General features: G+C 42.1%; 1 long non-coding RNA gene across 1 annotated transcript in view; it reads right to left on the reverse strand.

The window, feature by feature from the left end:
• Positions 1–7,814: 7,814 nt before the first annotated feature.
• The window catches only part of LOC146396103 (uncharacterized), a 76,666-nt gene continuing 70,914 nt past the window's right edge, over positions 7,815–13,566 (reverse strand). The window contains exons 9-10 of the long non-coding RNA XR_014829113.1: positions 9,914–9,997; positions 7,815–9,819 (exon numbers count right to left, since the gene is read on the reverse strand). This is a non-coding gene — a long non-coding RNA (uncharacterized LOC146396103). The remainder of the gene's footprint in view (positions 9,820–9,913; positions 9,998–13,566) is intronic.

The raw sequence follows: 13,566 nt of genomic DNA on the forward strand, positions 1-13,566 counted from the left end.
TGGTCCAGTCTTTCTAAACCACCATACGTCATCTCAAATACAGCTTTGATCTACATACTTTCAGGTGTCCTGAGCCCACTCTTGGGGTACCACTCAATCCTCTTTGATTTTCTTCACTTACTGAATCTGGTCATTGATTTCTAGCTTCCCCTCCTGTCTTCGGTATGGAACCAATAAGACCAGGGCATCATATTAACCAAGCAAGAAGGAAGCACCTTCTTCCTTAGAGAGGGCTAAAGTTTTCAGATTGGTTTCCTTTTATACCTCCCCACTGCTAAGGTATTGTTCCTAATAAGGTGCCTCCAAGCCCCATATTTTACAAAGCTCCCTCTGACACAGTTCACCTCAGCCCTCTTTTTTCTCTTTCCCACAAACTCTTGAGCCCTTAGAAAGTCTTCTTTCAATCCATACAGACAAGCAGTTCCACTTATTATTTTGATTCAATGCCAAGTTACTTTTCTGAAACACTTTCAGTCTACATTATAAGCCAACACTCCCAGGAGAGCTGGCCTGTTTCCTTCCCACACTGATGGTGTGAGAGGGGAGAAAAAAACACCCCACACATCAAAGAACAATCCCACTCAGGTCTGGAACTGGTTGAGAGACAATACAGGGTGTGGTTCTGAGTCAGCTGTTCAACTCTTTAACCTACAAAATGGAATAAATGATGAACAGGAAAATTAAGCAAATGAAACAAAATGAATTAAATGAGCTTGTCTGTTCATATGCTAATCTGCATAGTGGTGGGGAGTAATTTCAAATCAAGATGTGAGCAGTAGCCAAGACTATTAGTAGGTTGGGAAATGGAGGGCATCAAGGGTCAGATTTATAAAACAGGGCTCTTTCGCCAAACCTCTGAAATTCTAAACAAAAACAACACTCAGATACATTGAAAAGACCAACCCAAAGCATCTGGTTTCCTTAGCTGGTGCACATAGCAAGAGAAATGTTGGCAGAACATTTGATTACCATAAAAGAGAGAGCTATGCAGAAACCACATTAGAGTAAACTCAACCAAAACAAAGTCAAATGTTTGAACTGTTTTGAATAAATTATGGTAGAGACTTGAAAAAAAGGGTCTAGCCTGGATTAATGAGAAATGCAAATGAAATGGCTCAGAAGCAAACTGGCTTCCCCTGTGATGTGACCCTTTGCCCCTTAGATTTGGGGGTGAAGTAAATACCTGTCATCCACAGAACTGCTCAGAGGCACATGACATCGACGTGACGAGTAGTTTGAGCCAAGCATGTTAACCATTTCCAGAGAGGTGATAAGTCAGCGTGATGCTGAAGTGTGTCTGCAGATCCCCTTAACTGCCAGCTCCACCCTACCCCCATTCCTTTCAATGAAGAACTACATGAACCAGCTGGTTTTGATCATTTAAACCATGGCGAAGACTATGAGAAACACACAGCAACATATATACATTTGCACATATATATTTGCACATGCTTCTGGGCTGTATCATGTCTATTTACTGTCTAGGGTAGGAATAGCCTTCAGTTAGTCTTTTAGAGTGTCCTTTTATGAGCTATCAACAAAACCTTCCCTAATTTGGGTTCTTGGCAGCTGAATCCGGCCACCATTGGAAACCAAACTGCTGGCCTTTGGAAAGCCCAGCCCATCCATCTGGCAGCCAGTTTTCTAAGGGACCCTGATGTCCCCTGGAGACTCCTCCCTTTAAGCCCCTCTTAGCATTACTGTGCTAAAAGAAACTAATAATGTTTTGAGAATATGTGAGTGGTTCTCATCACGCTCTCCAGATCCTGTCTAGAGCAGGAGCAAAGACTCAATGATCTGTGGGCTTGGGGTTTTAATGAACCAGGAAAAATCTTCCCTCAACTAATGTTAATGAAAAGAATAGAGGGGAAGTATGAAATGAGGTTGACAAGATGACTGGGAGTCTTGGTTATCGTTCTGCTTTGCTGTCAGGGGAACAAGTTCCGAGTGATAACTTTGCTGATAGGGAGTTATTTTCATGAGGGCACTTTAAGTGAGCTGCTCCATCTCTCCAGAAAGCCACACTGCCTCATGCCAGGGAGCCAGCACCACCCCTGCTACTTCTGCTACCCAGTGCCTGGGGTTGAAAAATCTGAGGCAGCTGGAGATGAGAGCCAGGCATCCTTCTATTTATTTATTTAACTACTCTGTGGGCTGGGTGCAATTACCAGTTTTCCATTGACATGATCTGCTAATTGGAAATCCATACATGCCCAGCCTCGGTCCACGCCTAGAGACCCCATAGGCTGGCCCTGGATATGCCCTGGATGGGCAGGAAAAGCATTCGAGAACGCTGTTGTCAATCTTTTGCATGCAGAAGAGCCACCAGGTAAACTTGATAACACACACATTCTCAGGTCCACCCACAAAGATTCTGATTTAATAAGCCTAGGGTAAGGTCTAAGAATCTGCATTTTTTTAAAAGAAGTTGCTTTTCTAAAAACGCAGTAACGCTGATGGTTTTGATCTGCCTTTGAGAGAGTTGCTATGAGGAAAAATCAAGGAGTTCCCGTCATGGTGCAGTGGTTAACAAAGCCGACTAGGAACCATGAGGTTGGAGGTTCGATCCCTGGCCTTACTCAGTGGGTTAAGGATCCGGCACTGCCATGAGCTGTGGTATAGGTCGCAGACATGGTTTGGAGCCCGAGTTGCTGTGGCTCTAGTGTAGGCTGGCGGCTACAGCTCTGATTAGACCCCTAGCCTGGGAAATTCCACATGCCATGGGTGCCGTCCTAGAAAAGGCAAAAAGACAAAAAAAAAGAAAAGTCATTACTTTCTCTTCAATCAAGTCAATAATAGATGTTAATTGGAAACTAATTTCCCCAGGTAAGAAGAATGGAACTTGTGATCATTCAGGTTGAGATATTTTTCTTTCTATCGCACTACTGATCTAATCCTACCTACCCTTCAAGACCTGGCTCGAGGCTCTCTGGTGCCTCAACCAGGTCCTCCAACCTACTCTAACATCTCCCTTATCTGAACTTCTACTGCATTTCAACATAGGGCCGCCTGTTTTTGTTCTTAATTTTTCACAAGTTGTTCCTTGCATGTGATTTTGTCATAGATCTAAAGTCTAATGCAACTGGACAAAGGCGGTCTCAACACTCACAGAGCAAGGAGAAGACACAATGCTCTTTAAAATGAATCCCAGGGGAGTTCCCGTCGTGGCGCAGTGGTTAACAAATCCGACTAGGAACCATGAGGTTGTGGGTTCGGTCCCTGCCCTTGCTCAGTGGGTTAAGGATCTGGCGTTGCCGTGAGCTGTGGTGTAGGTTGCAGACGCGGCTCGGATCCTGCATTGCTGTGGCTGTGGCGTAGGCCGGTGGCTCCAGCTCCGATTGGACCCCTAGCCTGGGAACCTCCATATGCCATGGGAGCGGCCCAAAGAAATAGCAAAAAGACAAAAAAAAAAAAAAAAAATGAATCCCAAAGATCAAAGCAGAACTAAATTAGTGTGCCTGTGAATGTAACGACAGGTAACATTGGAGTTGTGATCATGAAGAAGTCATCAGATCAATTCATCATCATGTCATTTGGCTGCGGTTCTAAATTTTTCTTGTTTGAAGTGCCTGGCACGAGATAAAGAGACTTTGCTATGTGCAACAGTAAATGATTTACCCTTTTCTGGTATTTTTTTTCTAGATAGAAACTAGTTTAAACTCTGCTCAAGATATTTCCAGATTGGATGTTGCTAGCAGGTCAGGGTGGCTGAGTGGTCTAAGGTGCCAGACTCAGATTGGATGTTGCTGCATAAAACAGACTAAAAAGTGATATGGTGGGGACTATGGAATAGCAATATGAGGAATGCCACAGACCCTCTCCCCAGGGAAATACCATTAACTACTAAAAAGTATAAAAGAACAACAGTTTAAATTCTCTGAACATTTTCCAAATAACATAAGTCAAATGGAGAGACCTTAATTTAAGAAAATCTACCAAATCTTAATATAATATGAATAATGTAAGTCCAAGAACAATCACTAGGAAAATAATTTCAAAAAATATAGTTAAAAATCTTTAAATTAATTAATATCTTAGACTAGAAAAGGCTCTTTTAATACAAAAGAAGGCAGGAAAGGAGAAATAGAGGAGCAAAAAACATGTGAGACATGTAAAACAAAAAAGAAAAATGTCAGACATAAATTCAACCCTATCAATAGAAACACTAAATATGAATAGACTATACAATCCAATCAAAAGAACGCAATTGTCAGACTGGACAAGAAACAAGATTGAACTATGCGGTTTCTACAGGAAACATATATTAGATTAAAAAATGCAAACATGCTGAGAGTAAAAGGATGGGAAATAGTAGATATACCATGCAAACAGCAACCACAAAAGAACTGGAGTGTCTGTACTAATATCAAACAAAATAGACGCTAAAACAACATCACTATACTATAAGATTAAAAATACATTTTACATTATGTATCTTTTATAAGATAACAGACATTTATAATGATAAAAGTATCAATTCATCAGGAATATATGACAATTATAAACTTATACACACCTAACACAAAGCAAAAAGGTTTCTTTTGCTTCAAAATACATGAAGCAAAAAAGTTAACCAATCATTCAACAATAATAGTTGGAAATTTCAACACCTCAATTTCAGTAATAGATATAACAAGAAGAGAAAAGACAGCAAGGATATGCAAGACTTGAACAACATAAACCAATTAGACCTAAGAGACATCTAAATAGCACCCCACCCAATAACACATTCTTCTCTAGCACACAAAGAACATTCTCCAGGATAGAATATATGCTGGGCAATAAATCAAACCTTAATAAATTTAAGGGAGTTTAAATCTTATAAACTGTTTTCCAACCAAATTGGAATTAGATTAGAAACCAATAGCATAAGGATATTCGGAAAATTTTATGAATATGTGGAAATTAAATATGCATTTCTAAATAATCAAAGTTAAAGAAGAAACCATAAAAGAAATAAGGAAATACTTTGAAATGAGTGAAAATTTCACAACATTCCAAAACTTATAGGATGGATTTAAAGTAGTGCTTAGAGGAGTTCCCATCATGGCACAGCGGAAACTAATCCAACGAGGAACCATGATATTGTGGGTTCAATCCCTGGCCTCGCTCAGTGGATTAAGGATCAGGCGTTGCCCTGAGCTGTGGAGTAGGTTGAAGACGAGGCTCGGATCTGGCCTTGCTGTGGCTGTGGAGTAGGCCAGCAGCTGTAGCTCTGGTTGGACCCCTAACCTGGGAGCTTCCATGTGCTGTGGGTGCAGCCCTAAAAAGACAAAAGACAAAAATAAATTAAAAAATAAATAATAAAGTAGTACTTAGAAATAAATTTATAGCTATAAACGCCAATGTTTAAAAAAAAAGAGTGCAAATCAATAGCTGGAACTTCCATCTTAAAAACTGGAAAGAAAGAGAAAACTAAACCCAAAGAAAGAAGAAGTAAAGGTATAATAAAGAATAGAGCAGAAATAAGTAAATTAAAGAACAGAAAAAACATCAACAAACCCAAAACTTGGTTCTTTGAAAAGAACAACAAAATTGAAAAATATTTAGCTAGACTGACCAAGGAAAGGGAGAAAACTTAAATTAGTAAAATCAAGATTTAAAGAGAGACATTGCTACTAACCTTAAAAAAATAAAAATAAAAATAATTGTAAGAGAATTTATGTTACACCATTGGTAATGTATCACAATTCTTAGATATTCTTCTCTCATTTTTCTCATTCATTTTTATCTATGCTTTCCAGTTTTAGATGTTTCTATTTTCTAGCTCTGATTCTGTGCTCAGCCATGCCCAGTCTGCTTATGAGCCCAAAGGCATTCTTCATTTCTGTATGGTGTTTTTTATCTTTAGAATTTTCATTGGATTCTTTCTTATAGTTTCCATTTTCTCTGCTGACATTACCCATCTGTTCTTCCATGCTATCCACTTTTCCACTAGAGCCCTTAGCATGCAAATCAGTTATTTTAATTCCCAGTCAGATAATTCTAAGATCTTGGCCATATCTGAGTCTGGTTCTGATGCTTGTTTTGTCTCTTCAAACTGTGGTTTTTGCATTTTAGAATACTTTATGATTTATTTTTTGAAAACCATAAATGAAATACTGGATGAAAGGAGCTGATGTAAATAAGCCTTTATTGTGAGGTTTTATATTTATCCAGCTAGGAGTTATCCAGTGTTCACTGTTTGTTATAACAGTGGGTACAAAGTGCTAAAATTTACTTCAGCGTCTTTGTTTTCATTTACCTGCTGTCTCTGGGTTTCCTAGATATTCCTTCTTAGAGTCTGAGCCTTGTAGTTCTTTTACCTACAATCTGCTGTTGTTACACAGAAGCCTGATTCATACAGTGTTAAGGTATGGAGGGAGGAGAAGCATTCTCTAATCTTATGATTAGGTCCCAGGCTTTTAGTGAGTCTGTGCCCCTGGGCTGTGATGTTCACAAGGGCTTCTCAAGTTTTTTCCTCCCTACAGGTAACACAGGAAGGCTAGTGATGGCTGGAGTTAGCTATTTCCCTTCTTCCACATCAAGGGTTAAGAGGGCTAGAGCTGCATATTTTTCTCTCTCCAGGTTGACTAGACTCTGGCAAAAAATAGTTTCTTTTGAGGGAAAACTTTTAATAAAAAGCTCAGAATGCTCTGGGAATATTTCAAAATGTTTCCTTTTTCTCTCTCCCTGCTACAAGTACAAGGAGATCCTCCAATATTCACCCCAAAACCTGGCTGAACGATGAGGTTCCTGGAGGTAAAACTCATAAAAGTGTGGGAACCTCCCCAAGTAGGGGCCCCTGGAGTTTCTAACGCTCACGCTAATCCACATTGAGCCTACAGCAATTCATAAATTAGTTTTTCAGTTTTTATCCCAGTACTAGCTCCAGTGATTGACTTCTGCTTCTGGGCTTCTCCTCACAGGAAGCCGTGATTCTTGGTATCTGCCTGTCTCTCCAGTTTGGGGGGTAGTGGTTTGATCTATGACCTCAATTCTCTGAAGGGTCTAAGAATTGTCCATTTTCAGTTTGTTTGCTTTTGTAAGGATGACAGTGATGATGGCTTCTAAGCTCTTTATATGTTGAACTACGAACTGAAAGTCATAAGGAGATATTACCAACAATTATATGCTAACAAAATTAGATAAGATAGACAAACTGGAAAAATTCCTAGGAAGGTGCCCAAGATAGAATAATGAACTTTAATTTAAATATCCAACTGCAAAGATGGTGCCTCTTGAAAAAAATTTAAATGATAACAAATACTTGAAGTCCTTTATGGTTTGGCTAAATCTAGTCCTCATGATTATATGGCTGGACTTGGCACAATTTTGACATAATGTATCTACTGCAAGCTTTCCATTTCATCATCCCATACATATAAGCTTGACTTCAATGGCAGAATCAGGGAGGTATAGCAGTCTAATCTCTGCCCTAAAAGGAAGGGGGCAGGTGTTGTGGGAGAGGAGGAACTACAAATATAAGAGTATTTAAGGATATTGTGTTACAGTGTTTTCCTGGTGTGTTAACCACAGAGCAAAGTAGGCTCATGTCTTCACACTGAAAAGTTGCAGCTCAAAACCGGTCACAGAGTCATTTTCAGGGCGGTTGAATTTCAGTCTGGCTTCTATGATCTTAGCATCTGTAATCTTTGTCATCTTGGTATAAGATTTCCAGGAATGTGTTCTTAATTAATATTTCATTAAAAACACACATAGGTTTTTAAATAGCCTACTAACTATAACTAGTCGACTGTTTGGGGGCTTTTCCATAACTTAGCATTTTGCATGTATTAATTTTCCTTTGCAAATAGAGGTCAGATACTGTCTTATTTTTTCTTTTGTAGCTTTAATAGCAATTCTGCAGAGTAGATGTAAAAGAAAAAATTTTAAATAACAGCAGTTTGATTATTGAGAATGTTATCTTGCAGAGAATATTACTTATACTACTGCTACTGCTATTACTAATTGCACTTATTTTATTATTAAATACAATGGCATTTATTAAGCACTTACTTGAACTAATTAATTTTCACAGGACTTTAAAAGGCTCATCTCAACAATGAGGAAACTCATAAAGGTAAAGTAACTTACCCAACATTACACATCTAGTAAGGGATGAAGCCAAAACTTAAAACTCATATTCTGGTCAGTGCTTTTAATCAGCTTGCTGGCATTTTGAGGATAGCCTCTAAGTTATTATATTCATCTGGAGCCCTGGTGACTCCATAATGAGGCCTAGTTGCTGCAATCACTAGAAAAGTACACATGGGAATTCCTTGGTGGCCTAGTGGTTAAGTATCCTCGGACTTGCTTCTGAGAGTCAGATGAGTGATTGTATCTAAAAACTATCCCAAGACTCCACTTTTTGTTGTTTTGATATTTGCACAGTCCCTTTGTCCATAGGATAAGAAAGCACTGGGACAGGTGGGGGCAGGGATGGACTTGGGGGCTGGGACTGGCATGTGCACACTGAGGTATATGGAATGACTGGCCAATGAGGACCTACTATACAGCACACGGACATCTACTCAATATTCTGTGATAACATACATGGCAATGGATATATGTATATGTATAGCTGAATCACTTTGCATAAATTAACACAACATTGTAAATAACCATACTCAATAATTTAAAAAAGAAAGAAAGAAAGAGATGGGACACAATGGGAGCAGCAGCATCGCTGCAGTGCCAGGATGCAGGTTCAATCCCTGGTCCAGCACAGTGTTAAAGGATCCAACACTGCTGCAGCTGTGTCATAGGTGGCAACAGTGGCTTGGGACTGGTCCCTGGCCTGGGAATTCCATATGCTGTGGGGCAGCTGAAACAAGGGAAGGAAGGAAGGAAGGTGGGGGGAGAAAGAAAGAAAGCGAGAAAGAAAGAGAGAGAGAAAGAAAGAAAGAAAGAAAGAAAGAAAGAAAGAAAGAAAGAAAGAAAGAAAGAAAGAAGGAAAGAAGGAAAGAAGGAAGGAAGGAAAGAAGGAAGGAAGAAAAGAAAGAAAGAAAGACAGAAAAGAAAGAAAGGAAAAAAAGAAAGAATCCTAGGGCTGGATTTACAGAATCCTTTAGTACTCAACATAGAACCATAGGCCTGGCCGGCAGGTCTTCATCATGAGGAGATGAAAGAGAAGGCATGGGAACTCAGAGAGACTGTGAGTTTGAAGAGAATGGGTTCCCCTCTCATGGCCGAGGGAGTGGATACCCCTAGAGACCTGCTCGTCACATTTCAGGGTGTCTGCAAGAACGAGAGGCTGACATTTTCATTGGTCAGCTCCTCAGCCCTTGAGCCTCCTAGGCTGCCCAGGTAGAAAGAACTGAAGACAAATGGCCAGACTGAGAGTGCCAGTTTCCAGAAGAACTAAAGATGGATCTAGCTTTGCCTATAGGCCCAGAAATGAGGCCATGAAGTATAGACACTGGGCTGCAGGCTTCCCTGACACCACTGAGGCATGGGCCAAGCTAAAGAGACATCAGGGGACATGGCACCAGGCCACCAGCTTGGGGGATGTGGTCCGGGCTCACAAAGCTCAGAAGCTGCTCAGCTTCCATCAACAGGCCCCCAGGAGCTTGTTGGGGTTTCCAGTCTTCCATGCCAAGCTGAAGGTCAAAAAGCTGCACCAATGTAATGACCTCCTGAAAAGAGGCAAGCAAGCTCCCCACTGGCCATCAGGTAGGAAGAGCCTTCCCTCCCTCCGTACCTCTCACCACAGAGGGAAAAGCATAGGGAAGGGAGGGTATAACATGAAGGCAGAACACCCCTTTACCTCCTCTCCAAGCCACTGGGGCCATGAACACAACCAGCACAGGGAGGAAAGCAAAGAGCCTTGAGTGGACTCTGAAATTGAAGTTGAAATTGCAAAATGAATGAGAGTAAATTCCAATAACCAGAAAGAGACTGTCTTAATAAGCAGAAGTAGATGAAAACTTACAGAATCCAACTGAGAAGTTGCTAAGGAACCTGCTGCAGCAAAGGAAAGGAGGGGTCACAGTGGACAGAGAACAGCAGGCAGGAGCTGTTGGAAAAACGAAGCTGTTGCAAGTTTATTCACCAATAAGGTAAGACCTCTCTATCTAAGCCATGACGCACCAACGAGGAATTTAAAGCACACCTGTCTTTCCATATGGTCAAGGTTGCAACGGTGGTGATTACGTATAGAGCCTCTAGAGTCAGGGAGAACAGGAGTTCCCGTCGTGGCGCAGTGGTTAACGAATCCGACTAGGAACCATGAGGTTGCGGGTTCGGTCCCTGCCCTTGCTCAGTGGGTTAAGGATCCGGAGTTGCCGTGAGCTGTGGTGTAGGTTGCAGATGCGGCTCGGATCCCACGTTGCTGTGGCTCTGGTGTAGGCCGGTGGCTACAGCTCCGATTGGACCCCTAGCCTGGGAACCTCCATATGCCACAGGAGCGGCCCAAGAAATAGCAAAAAGCCAAAAAAAATAAAAGTAGAGTCAGGGAGAACAGGGCGTGAGACCCAGCTCCACTGCTTGCTAGTGTAGTGATCTTGGGCAAGTTCAACTCCTCTGTGCCTCAGGGTCCTCATTTGTAAAATCGAGATATTATCGAGTTCTGATGAAGATAACCAAAGAGTCTGATTAATGGTGGATACCTAAATGTTAACTATTGTTCTTACTGTTGATCTCTGCTCAGAAACCCATAGTATGTTCCAGAGGCTGCCATCTTCCTCCTCATTTAGCACTCCTTTGGCTCTTTCTTCTCTTGGCTTTCTTGCCACCATCCTCTCCCACCTTTCCTTCTTAATCTTGTTGTCAGCACCTCACCATCTACTGACAACTTTGGGCTCAGTCCCGGCCCTCTCCCTTCTCCCCTCCACAGTCTACATTCATTCTCACCTCCTCTAGGACCACAGCTCCCAACGACACAGCTCAGACTCAGGTCGTTTTCTTGAGCCTTGGGCTTCCAGACCCACGGCTGACTTGACAACCCCCTAGATATCTCAGACCTAAGATGTCCCAATGTGAGCTCCGTGTCTGCTCTCCCCCAATACTCCCTACACCTGGTCTTCCCTTCCATCAGCCCAGCCACTTGCTCAAACCAGAAACTTGGCGTAATCCTCTAAATCTCTCTCTCCACCACCCTCCACCACCACTCCATCACCAAGTACTCTTTACTCTACATCCAAAACATATCCTCAGTCCAGTCATTTCTCACCCAAGTTCATGCCCACCACCCCAGTCCTTGGCTCTCAAAAGGCAACAGCAATAGATTCCTCACTAGTCTCCTTGCTTTGGCTCCCTTTTACTTTATGCAACATACATATAACAGAAAATTTACCATTTTAATCACTGTAAGGTGATTTTAATCAGCGACATTTAGTACCTTCACAAGGCAACCATCACCTCTACCTGGTTCCAGAGCAGTTCATCACCCCAAAAAAAACCTCATGTCCCTTACACAGTCACCCCATCCTCCCCACCCCTGGCCCCAGGCAACCACTAATCTGCTATCTCCATAGATGTATCTATTCCTGACAGGTCACATAAATGGAATGGCACCATAGGAGACCTTTTGTGTCTGGCTCTGTCCCTTTAGCATCATGTTTTCAAGGTTCACCCACAGGACAACACGTATCAGAACTTCTCTCCTTTTTATACTCTTGCCCCCATTTAGTTTCACAAAGATGCCAGAGCAATCTCATAAAAATATATTATTCTCTTGTTTGAAACTTTTCACCGGCTGTCCATCATCCTTAGGTTAAAGCACTAATTTCTTTTTTTATCCAAGTATAGTTGATTTACAATGTTTCTTCAATTTCTGTTGTACAGAAAAGTGACCCAATCACACACTGTGCTGTACAGCAGGACCCCATTCTCCATCCATTCCAAATATAATAGTTTGCATCCAAAAACTCCAAACTACCCATCCATCCCACTCCCTCCCCCAAAGCACTAATTTCTTAACTTGACCTTCACAGGCCTGCATCCCGTGGCCTTTGCCTATCACTTTACCATCCTCTTTCTCATCATTTCCCCAAAGCTCCCTGTTTGCAGCTCCACTGATCTTTCTTGGCTCAACTGAAGATTTTCTCTGTGTGCTTATTTTTTCTGCCTGAGATGCTCTTCTCTCTCCTCTTTGCCTTCCTTGGAGAAATCTCCCAGGCCCCTTAGTCTAAATTACTGTGCCCCGGTTCCCCTTGTGGCTCAGCAGGTCAAGGACCCAACATTGTCTCTGTGAGGATGCGGGTTCGACCCCTGGCCTTGCTCAGTTAGTTAAGGGTCTGGTATTGCCTCAAGCTGCAGCATAAGTCACAGATGCAGCTCAGATCCAGCGTTGCCATGGCTGTGGCGTAGGCCCCAGGGGCAGCTCTGATTTGACCCCTAGCCCAGGAATTTCCCTATGCTGCAGGTGTGGCCATAAAAAAAATATTAATAAATACATTAAAAATTATTTTGCTCCACTTTTTCCAAGTTTACCCTGTCATCTTGCTTTAGAGCACACATTGCCCTTTGTCCTTAAGCAGTTGAGTATCTAGTTAATGTGCACTTTCCCGGCTGGACGGTAAGCTCCATGAAGTCAGGAACCAAATCTTTCTCCTTTACCAGTGTTATCTCAGAGCCATGCCCCGTGCCCCCTACATAGTGTTTGCTCAGAAAAGATTGGTGACTGAGTGAATAAATGGGTTTTCCAGAGCAGAAAGAATGGGAAGCAGTAATGTGACCACCTCTGCTTTTAGCTTAATCTAACACCACTCAGATGGGCCTCCCCACTCATTTGCCCTTATCGTCACCGCTATCACTTCCTGCTGACCTAATGGCAGCTGCACTGTGGCAGACTCAGGAAAAAAAAAAAAAAAAAAAAAGAAACACTTTCTGGGTAATTTCAGATCTCCTCCTACAATTTTCACTCCAGGCAGCTAGAAACTACAGAGGCCAGCAGCCAGCCCAGGAAGAATGACAGCCAGGGACCAGGAAGAGGCTATGCAATGATTTCCTAGCTTCTAGCCTTTCATTGGTCAAGTTACTCTCAGAACCATGGTCCTCAAACATCCCTGTTCATAGAGCTCTTTGGGGAGAAGAGCTCTTAGCTCCTGCTCACCGTCTTGAAAGAAACAGAGAAATAGAGAAGAATGGCCTTGCTTTAACTGAGACACCAAATGAGGAGCCGGCATAAATAATCACTAATTCACACCAGCAACAAAAGCTTAACTTTAACATTCACCCTGCAGGAGACCAGCCTAGCAGACCACCAGGGAACCTGGACCACACTTCAAGAACATCTCTCTAAAAGGATGTGGGAATTTCCTGCTAACTTCCTGGTGTCTCCTATTGTGGTCCCAGATGAAACCCTACCCCGTTGAGCTAGAATCATTTTAACGAAGAGCAGAGCCAGCCCTCTCTGGGTAGCTCACCACTTTCTTCACTGTCGCCCCACCACCCCTGCCTTTGGTGGGTCTGTCAGCTGGCATCATCTTCCTCCTCTTTTGATGTGGTTTCCCCATCTGCACATGTCCTGGTCTGAGCACATCTGGAGCTAACGAACTAGGTCCATTAGTTCTAGTTCTCCAGGGCTTAAACACAATCAGTGGCCACAAGTGGGCTTTAAAAAAATATGAGACCACAAATAGA

Source organism: Sus scrofa, chromosome 15, assembly GCF_054392235.1.
Source record: "Sus scrofa isolate SSC_HxYL_T2T_F1_AM1 chromosome 15, Sscrofa_HxYL_maternal_Yorkshire_Landrace_v2.0, whole genome shotgun sequence".
NCBI lineage: Eukaryota > Metazoa > Chordata > Mammalia > Artiodactyla > Suidae > Sus > Sus scrofa.